Raw genomic sequence first — 10586 nt, forward strand, 5'->3', positions numbered from 1 at the left:
CCACTAAAGCCCCGTACACACGAGAGGACTTATGTCCGACAGACTTCCGAAGGAGTTCTGCCAGAGTTCCGACAGAGTTCTGACGGACTTTTCGAATGAGCGGACTTGGCCACACACAATCACACTAAACTCCGACGGATTCGAACGTGATGACGTACGACTGGACTCGAATAAGGAAGTTCATAGCCAGTAGCCAATAGCTGCCCTAGTGTCGGTTTTAGTCCGTCGGAATAGCATACACACGAGCAAATTTTTTGAAGGGACCGGGTCCGGCGGAGTTCCGTCTGAAAAATTTGAAGCATGTTCCATATTCTAAAGTCCGTCAGACTTTGGCGAATCAAAAGTCCGTTGCAGCCCACACACGATCGAATAGTCTGACGGAATCAGTCCGCCGGACTTTGGATGTTGAAAAGTCCGCTCGTGTGTACGCAGCATAACAGTCCCTAGAGCAATTGTGTCTCTGGATGCCCATAAGGCGTTTGATTCAGTGGAATGGCCTTATCTCCTATATGTTACGGAAAAATTTGGCTTCGGACACAATGTTATTACCTGGATTAGAATATTGTATGACCAACCCATAGCACGCCTTCGGCTTAATGGTGTAATTTCTAAACCCTTTAGAATTCATAGAGGCACCCGGCAGGGTTGTCCTCTGTCACCCCTTCTATATGCGTTGGCAGTGCAGCCTCTGGCAAGGTTGTTAAGGGGTTCCGCGGAGCTACAGGGCATGTGGATAGGGCTGTTGGAAGAGCGTATATCACTATATGCCGTGCTGCTTTATTTGTCGAATCCTAAATGTACGATTCCCAGGTTGCTGCAGTTGATCACTGCTTTTGGCGCATATTCAGGGCTGAAGATTAATTGGATCAAATCCATTATATTCCCAATAGACTCAGATTCCCCTGATCAATTACCACAAAACTGTCCTCTGCAGATTGCCACAAAGTTTAAATACTTAGGGGTGGTGGTTCGGCTACCAATCTCAAAGTACATCCCAGATAATCTTCTCCCTTGTATAGCTTCCCTTAAGGTTAAACTTAATAACTGGGTTAACTTACCCCTTACGTTGATGGGGAGGGCTAATTTATTTAAAATGGTGTTTTTTCCCAAACTATTATACATCTTAGCAAACTGCCCGGTATATGTGCCCAAGGCGATTTTTCAAGAGATTGACTCTTTAGTATCCACATTTCTGTGGTCTCCTAAAAACCCACGGATAGCAATGACTACTCTGCAATTACCCATAAATAAGGGGGGGCTGGCACTACCAAACCTGAGACTGTACTACTATGCCTCACAATTGGTATATGTACATTGGTGGCTGTTCCCACAATTGAATAATGCTGCGACTGCGGCAGAGGCAGCATTGCTTTCCTCCTATGAGGCACTATCGAACGTTGTATTTAGGGGGGGAGTTGCTGGGAGGAGTGGTACAGACATGATCAAGGTCTCTCTCAAAATCTTTAAAGTATGTCAGACACTGGTGCCTGAAGCCCACCCTACGATATCACCCAATCAGCCCATATGGAACAACCCTTCATTCCCACACTTTCGAGATTTACCTGCTGCAGGCAGATGGGCTGAAAGAGGCTTAAAATACGTTCACCAACTGTACGAGGAGGGGGGCTTTAAAACATTCCCAACGTTGCGACAGGAGCTGGATATACCTGAGTCCTGGAGATTTAGATATTTACAACTGAAACACGCATCTGATTCTCAGTTTGGACTCAGGGATGTTTTCTTTCAGAATTCTACATTAGAGGGAGCGCTAGCACGACCAGAGCATGTTAAACTTGTTTCCACTTATTACAAGGTACTGAATGAACCTAGAGCTACTAGATTACAAATCCTGAAACAACAATGGACGAGGGATATACCTGAGCTTTCAGAGGGTAACTGGGAGGAACTCCTGGATACGTATTTTAGCACTGCTATCTCCGCCAGAGATAGAATGATACAGATACGTATTTTTCACAGGATATACTACACTCCTCTACGTCTTTTTCGTATGCGGAAAATACCTACCCCAGTGTGTCATAAGTGTGGTAGAGGGGAGGGAAACTTGTTACATATGCTATGGGACTGTGAGAAGATAAGACCATTTTGGTCTCAGATGACCCACTTTGCTGCGGTCACTTTTGACCTGCCCAATATATGTAGTCCTAAATGGTGTCTCCTCTCGGTATTTGAGGAGGTAGATCTTAGTAGTTACCGTAAGCAATTTTTGCGCTTTCTGCTATATTATGCTAGGAAGACTGTACTCTTACAATGGACACAAACCGCAATGATCTCCTTAAACAGATGGAAAGCCTTGATTAATCAGGACATACCGATATACAAAATAACATATGAGGCAAGGGGAAGGGCAGGAAAGTTTCTTAAAATATGGGGAGATTGGGTGGAAAAGGTAGAAACATGTGGAACTGCTGAATTGTGAACCTAACATTATATGAGAATACTACCATGAGACTCTCTTGACCTCAGAGGAATGGGTTTGTGCTTCGAACTTTTTGCCACCTGACTATCTTACATATGCGTGCAACAGTTTGTTTGTATGTTTGTTTATTGTTGTTGGGGTTTAGGGGGGGGGAGAAAAAGTACACACTTACTGAATAAATGAAGCACAGGGAAGCTAAAAACGTAAGACTTGATACTATACATGATGTCCTGTTTGTATTACACCCTGATGTACAATGTCTGTTATATCATACCTGTCTGTACCAATTACTAATAATAAAAAAAAAGAAGTTTAAAAAAAAAAAAAATAGGGGGCGTGTCCGGCAGCCGACCTGGAAGGACGCACAGTGTGAGTGCTCTCCTCCAGCCCGCCGCTACAAGGCCTTGAATCGGGGACCCCACCTGCACCTCATGGGGAGATCACGGGCCACTCGTTCCTCCTCACTCCGGGGAACGCCTCAGCCTCCGCCGGGACCCGCCGCGGCCTTCAAAAGCTACTTCCAGCCGCCCGAGGCCTTGCCGGGCGGAGGAAGCAAGATGGCACCGGACGGCGCGGAGCCTCACAGACGGCCTCCTTCGGCGCCCTCTGACCTCCGGACGGATGTCGCATATCAGCCCCTGCTCCCCCCGGAGATTGCGGGGGAGCGGGATGCCTTCTACCACCCCCCGGACCCTGCTTTGGACTGCCAGGAGGCCCCGGATGGGCCGGCCAGGGATCCTCTCCTTGCGCTAGGCCGCAACGGCAAGATGGCGCGGATCGGGCGCCCAGCGTCCTCTCAGGTATGCCAGCCCTCCCCCCTGCCTGCAACTGCACAGCCCCTGTCCCTGTCTGCCTTCTCCCAGGACCTTTTGCAGGGCAGGCAACCTTCTGGAGAGGCCACCCAGGGTTCCCCATCTCCCTCCCCCCCTCTGTGCTCTGGGGGGAGCAGGCCATGGATCCACCACCTTCCCTGCTGCATACCCAGTGCTCAGAGACCTTCCCCCGCCTTCTCCGCTCAGCTCCTCTCCCGAGCAAGGCCCTCAGCTCTTCCTTGTCCCCCACATCCTTGGGCGTTATGGAGGACTCTCGGGAGCGCTCGGACTGTCTCCCTAGTGGGGATGCTGGAACGCCCCTGGCGGCTGTGGGGGGGCTCCGGTGGCATGGCCGCAGCCTGCCTCCCCTAAGGCGCAGAGGCCCCCCCGTTCTCGGGACTCTAGTGAAGTCAGGGACCGCTCAGATGCCATCCCCTCCTATGCCCAGGTGGCCCGGGCCCCTGGCCGCCTCCGAGGAACTGCCCAACTGGACCCCTCACCCTGCCCCCCCATGCTACCTCCTGGGCTGACCCCAGGGGACCTTTGCCATCGTGGCCCCCCTCCCCTACCCGATGCCATGAGGCCGTTCGCCCTGACTGGCAGATGTACCTGCAATCTATGCAGACGAAAGAGGACTTTAAACAGCTTATCACGGAGGTACAGGCCACTTGCCGCGCTGAGATCCAGTCCCTGCACACTGGCCTCAAACATCTATCTGACCGTGTGGAGATGGTGGAAGAGGAGGTCCAGGAGACCAAGCTGGCGGTCCATCGTGCTCAGGTGGAGACCTCTGACCACCGCCTCTTGCTACGGGATATGCAACGCCACGTGGAAGACCTCGACAATAGAGGTCGCAGAAACAACATCCGCATTCGCGGTCTGCCTGAGTCGGAGGGCGCCGAGGACCTTCAGTCTTCACTGCAAACGCTATTCAACGAGATGTTGGGGGAAGATCCGGACAAGCACATTGAAATGGATAGAGCCCATCGGGCCCTGAGACCCAAAGGCCCGGCCTCCAAACCCAGGGACGTTATTTGCAGAATTCACTCCTTCCCGCTTAAGGAAGACATTATGCGCAAGTCCCGCGCCATCCGAAATCTGGCCTTCGATAACTCACCGATTCAGCTTTACCCGGACCTTTCCTGGATCACGCTTCAGAAACGGAGGCTGTTGCAGCCTCTTCTCCGAGCCCTGCAAGATAAGCACGTTCTCTACAGATGGGGCTTCCCCTTCAGCCTGACCGCGAGACATCAAGGAAAGTCGGCAACTCTCCGCTACCCGGAAGATCTTGTCCCCTTTTGTGACACTCTTGACATTCCTGTCCCTCAGCTGCCTGATTGGGATCTGGTCGCCTCTCCCCCTCCGATGCCGGTGCTCTGGCAGAAAGTCCCTTCAGCCAAATGGCGCAGAGGCCCGGATCCCCACCGCGGGTCACCCAAGCGTGACTGAAGCACTGGCCCTGTCCAACGGACGTCTCCCCTCTACAGTTTTTTCTTTTCCCCTATTTTTGGGGTTTTGTTACTTTTTTTCCCCCCGATTGCCGGAGCTACATATTTTACCAGTTTTTCTTCCTCGGGCTGGCCTAGGTTGAGTCTCGAACCTGATCGACTCCCGGGTTACTGCCCCCCCTGTGGTTTTGCACTTGTTGGTTCCTTTGGTGGAGTGGACTGTTGGTGCCTCCCTAACCCGATTTTTTTTTTTTTCTTTTTGGGTTGGGGAGTCGATAAGGAACCGTACAGATCCGGTGTCCCTATAGGACCTCCGGACCTGTTACTTGATAATGTTTTCTTTTATCTTGTACTGTGTTTTTGTTTCTCTTTTTTCCTCTCTTTCTAGGCTTTTTCCTCTTCTTGCCTCCTCAGAAGTGCTATGCCAGTGGTTCTCCCGGTTGCCGTATCTCCTCCAGTGGTCGCTGCTCCTCCCGAGGCACCTGGGCCTCCAATGGACCGAGCTAAGTATGCCCTATGCTCCACCCCTACTTGACCATGGCTAGGATCCTGTCCCTTAACGTTCATGGCCTAAACTCCAACAAAAAGCGGCACCTGGCACTTAGGGAGTTCCGACAGGCGGGGGCGGATATAGTAATGGTTCAGGAGACACATTTCAACCGGGGAGACTCCTTTGCGTTTGCCTCCAGGCATTTCCCTCAGGTTTATCAGGCCTTCAACCCACGGAAGAGAGCGGGAGTGGCCATTCTTTTCCGGCGGGGAGTCCCCTTTACTTGTACCTCCGTGCACCTAGATCCACGGGGCCACTACATTATACTCCGTGGTCTGTGGCGTACGCAGGCACTGACCTTATGCGTCCTCTATGCCCCCAATGTCCATCAACATAAATTCTTGTCTAAGGTGTTTTCCCGTTTGTTTAAGACGCCCCCCGGGCTCCTGGTGATAGGGGGAGATTTTAACCTTACTCAGTCCACACTCCGAGATCGCCTAGCAGTGGGCCTCCGGATGCCTCAGGCTAGGACCTTGAGAGACTCCAGGCTCTTCCGCCAAATTACCAGAAGGCGGGGTCTTTTTGACGCCTGGCGAGCTCTGCACCCGCAAGACCGCCAGTACACCTTCTTCTCCGCTCCCCACGGCACACACTCGCGCATCGATCACTTTTTGTTAACAACGCGACACTGCGGGCGGTCCAATCTGCAAATATACTCCCCATCTCCTGGTCAGATCACGCCCCCATAACTCTAACTCTAGCACTGGACTCCCCCCTTTATAAGCCCTGCACCTGGAGGCTGAATAACTATCTCCTGCAGCATGCTCCGGCAAAGGCGGAGCTGGAGTCTTCGCTCCGGCACTATTTTGTTGAGAACGACACTCCAGACGTCTCCCTCACTACCCTCTGGGCCGCCCACAAGGCTGTCATCTGGGGGCGCTGTATAGCTCTGTCTTCAGCCTTAAAGTGGGACGCACGGACCGCCAGGTTACTGGCTGAAAAACGACTTAAGACCCTTGAGGCCCGTCTCTTGGTCTCCCCCTCCGTCCCCACCCTTAAGCAAATCGTCCAGACTAGGCAGACACTTCGGGACCTGGCGTTGGGATCGGTTGAGAAAGCTCTAGTCTGCTTACGACAACTGTACTATGACAAAGGGAACAAAGCACAGTCACTATTGGCCCGGAAACTGGCGGACCGTACGGCGACCTCTGCCCCCGCCCAAATTAAAAATAAGGGGGGGACCTTTTGACCCACCCCCAAGCGATGGTGGATGCGTTCGCGGACTATTATACTGACTTGTACAACAGACCGGACATCCCCCACAATCCCCCAACCTCGGACCAGTCCGCCCGCATTACCCAGTACTTGGACAATATAGTTCTACCCCGACTGCAAGACGCGGACCTCCGAGAACTGAACGCCTCTGTCACTGAAGAGGAGCTCTTGGAGACTGTGAGGACCCTCCTTGCCCACAAGTCCTCGGGACCAGACGGGCTCCCCTACGAATACTACAAGGCGTTTATACCCCTCTTAAGCCCGCACATGACCAAGCTTTTTAACTCCTTTCTCCAACAGACCCCGGTCCCGACCGACATGCTAGGCTCGTTTATTTCCCTTATTCCCAAGCCAGACAAAGACCCGACTGTTTGCGCTAGTTACCGACCTATAACCTAAAATTTTTTACGAAGCTGCTAGCGAATCGCCTTAACACAATCCTCCCTTCCCTAATACACAAGGATCAAGTGGGATTTGTCCCCTTGAGACAGGCAGGGGATAACACTAGAAAGATCATTGATCTTATTGACGTGGCGAATAGGGATAACCTAGGATCTTTGGTTCTCAGTTTAGACGCCGAGAAGGCGTTTGACCGCCTCAGCTGGCCCTTTATGGAGGCCACGTTACACCGCATGGGCTTCCGGGGCCCATATCTGCGAGCGGTGCGGCACCTCTACACCACCCCCTCCTCGCAGGTTAAAACCCCCTTCGCCACGTCCTCAACTTTCTCTATCACTAATGGCACCCGCCAGGGCTGTCCGCTCTCTCCTCTCCTTTTTGCTCTATGTGTGGAGCCTCTGGCGGCTGCCGTTAGAAGCAACCCCGATATTCGGGCGATCCCGGTCAGGGGCAAGGAATTCAAGATTTCGCTCTTCGCAGATGACGTTATCCTCACCTTGGCTCAGCCCGGGATCTCACTCCCCAACCTCCACTCCAAGCTAGACCGATATGGGGAACTTTCCGGCTACAAAATTAACCCGTCCAAATCGGTGGTCCTCCCACTAAACATGGGGGCGACTGAGACGACCCGCCTACGCGCCGCTTTCCCATACAAATGGGAAAGCTCTTCCCTTAAATATTTGGGGGTCCTCCTTACGCCATCATTCCACTCCCTATATCAGGCTAATTTCCCCCCTCTCTTTCGGGCGATTAGGGAATTACTACGTAAATGGAAGGCCTACCACATATCACTCATAGGACGGATCACGTCTATTAAAATGGTGATCCTCCCCAAGCTCCTGTATCTGTTCCAGGCACTGCCAATCCCGGTCCCGTATGCACAGTTACGCGGGCTCCAGAAGGATCTGTTGAAATTCGTATGGAACTACAGAAAACACCGGGTCCCGAGCTCTGTCCTGACGGCCTTGCGCTCTGACGGCGGTTTGGCGTTCCCCGACTTAGTCCGCTACTACCAGGCTGGTCAGCTGCGGGCCATAGCCTCCAGGTTTCCGCAGAAGTCTTATAATAGATGGTCAGAGATTGAAAAGATCTGGCTGGCTCCTGTACACCCGAACAGTTTCTTATGGGAAGCGAAGTTCGATATAGATTCGGGTCGACTACTGGGGCTGATGGCCCAGCTTCGTCTCCTCTGGCGGAAGCTCTCCCGCGACCACAGTCTCCACTCTGAGTTCTCCCTACTGACCTCCTTCCTCTACAACCCGACTCTACCGACCAGCTTGACCCACCAGATGTCCTGGCCTTGGGCCTCGCGTGACCTGTTCCACTTGGGGCACCTGGTGGACCCCAGAACACGACGGCTGTTGTCCTTCTCGGAGCTCCAGGCTAAGCATGACCTCCCCCATCAGACGTTCTACAGCTACCTACAAATTAGGCACTTTGCACAATCTAGGGCCCCTCACCTACGGTTCTCCCCGCCCTCTCCCTTTGAACTGATAATCCTGGCAGGATGGAATCGCAGAGGGTTGATTTCAGACATTTATCGCGTCCTCAACGCATACCACTTTCAAACGAAGGGGAAGCACTCCTACATGAAACGCTGGGAGGGGGAATTGGGTGAGGAGCTCCCCCTTGAGACCTGGCAGGGGGTGTGGCGCCAGGCAGCCAAATCTTCTCTGTGTACATTGTACAAAGAGAATTTCTACAAAATTATTTTCTTCTGGTACCAGACCCCGGATATTCTCCACAGGATATACCCCTCTACCTCGGATCGCTGCTGGCGATGTCTGAGGGAGCGGGGCTCCCTGTTCCATATCTACTGGGCCTGTCCCCTGATTGCCCCATACTGGCTTACGACTCGTAGGCTGCTCCAGCGTCTATTCGACGTTCCTGTGCCCCACTCCCCCAAATTTTTCTTGATGGGCCGGTCCCAACCCGCTCTGACTAGGCCGGGCCGGAAGCTCCTTAGGCACATCCTGACAGCGGCCCGCTGCCTGATAGCCCTTAACTGGAAAAATCCATTGCCCCCGTCTAGGGAGGCCCTTTACTCCAGGATCAAGGATGTTGAGCTCATGGAGAAAATGACTGCCAGGGTGAGGGACAGGCTTGAGGAGCATGACCTGGTCTGGGGGAGATGGCGGCTGCTGGAGGACTGATGGTGAACCGGTGTGGACATGGTGATGTGGACCGTTGGCACTCTATTCCCTTTTCTATGTCTTTCCCTCTTTCTTTCCTTCTCTCTCCTCTTCTCTTTTCCACTCTTCTCGCTCATACTACTGATGGTCCTTGTTTTGTTTTAAGTTTGGCATATAAGCTAGGCAGCAGGCCCTGGGTGGCCTTTTGGTTTCCAGCACGGATAACTGACTTTTGGTGTCTTCCGTCCTGCTGTGCACCCTGGGTCGGTTGGTCTGATCCCGCTGCATTTCCCGGTACTGTATTCTTCTGCACTGTCTATTTACAATGGGCCTCCTGTGTTTTGGAAGCCATGTTACCACTGCTGTATGCCTGTGCTATTACTTTTGTTATGCGACCACGAAAACCAAATAAATTGTTATTTGAAAAAAAATAAAAAAAATAAAAATGGAGGACTCACATCACAAGGTAAACAAGAATTTTTTAAACAAACCTGGGACATCTGGAATACCTTTATATTCTCGCTGGAAGGATGTAGCCTGCTATCGCCTTAGTGCTCTGAGCTTTCTTTGACTGGCCCCTTGGGCAGTGGCTGCCATCGTGTCTTGTCCCCTCTTCTCCTTTCCTGATCTTTCACCCCTTCTCTTTTCTGCCTTCCTCCCCTATCTCTCACCCCCTCCACCCCCTCTCTCTTTTGGAAAAAGTGGAAAATTGGGAATGACGGCCCCACACCCCCCTCTGGATGGATTATGCCGGAGGGACCTGGGGTTTGTGTGACCCTGGATCTTGGTACAGTACTTCATCCGTGCCTCGAATCATTATGATTGATGGAAGGCAGACTCACAGTTGCAAATATACCAGTATCAAGTATTGTTCAGCTGCTTTTTGCTCTGTATTTCTCTGTTGCATTATGTACTCGGGGGACCATCTTCCCGTTTGGAGAAAAAATTATATTTGAAAAAAAAAAGAAGCCTACGACACCTGGTATTCCCAGGCGGTCTCCCATCCAGGCATTAACCAGGCCCGAACCTGCTTAGCCTCCAAGATCAGACGAGATGGAACAGATTCAGGGTGATGTGGCCGTAGACAATATCTTCAAGCACTCTCAACTCTCTTGACAAACGCCAAGATGGTCACCTTGGGAACAAGCGGAAAAAAATAGGTCAACGACAACAACATAAAAAGAAGACTGGGGGCGTGGCTTGGCCAGCAGCGAGGATGGCGGCGCACTAGCTGAGCTCCGGGGAGAGAGTCGGCAAAAAGCACAGTCTGTCCCACACCAGCAGCTCGAGATGGGCAAGAAAACACAGCTCACCCCTCACTCGAGTGCCCGGCGGAACCCAAGTGGCGGAGCAGCCAGGAATATCACCGAAATCTTCAAATCTCAATCCATGCTGAGGACCGGCGGCCCAGACAAGATGGCGCGGGCGCATGGCGAGGAGGAAGATTTTAGCGAGGACTCTCAGTCCGCTCCGGAGGACACAGGTAGGAGTCGTTTTCACTCCTCCAAACCCCTCACATACGACCACATGTCGGGCTTTGCTGCAGACATTAAGTCCACATTTTCAGCGGCCATTACGGACTTAAAAACCAAC

General features: G+C 52.3%; 1 pseudogene; it reads right to left on the reverse strand.

Moving 5' to 3' along the window:
- Positions 1-9960: 9960 nt before the first annotated feature.
- Positions 9961-10079, reverse strand: LOC143953229 (5S ribosomal RNA; annotated as a pseudogene).
- Positions 10080-10586: the final 507 nt, after the last annotated feature.

This window comes from Lithobates pipiens, unplaced genomic scaffold, assembly GCF_037356315.1.
Source record: "Lithobates pipiens isolate NorthernLeopardFrog02 unplaced genomic scaffold, aLitPip1_a1.2 Scaffold_10, whole genome shotgun sequence".
Classification (NCBI taxonomy): Eukaryota; Metazoa; Chordata; class Amphibia; order Anura; family Ranidae; genus Lithobates; species Lithobates pipiens.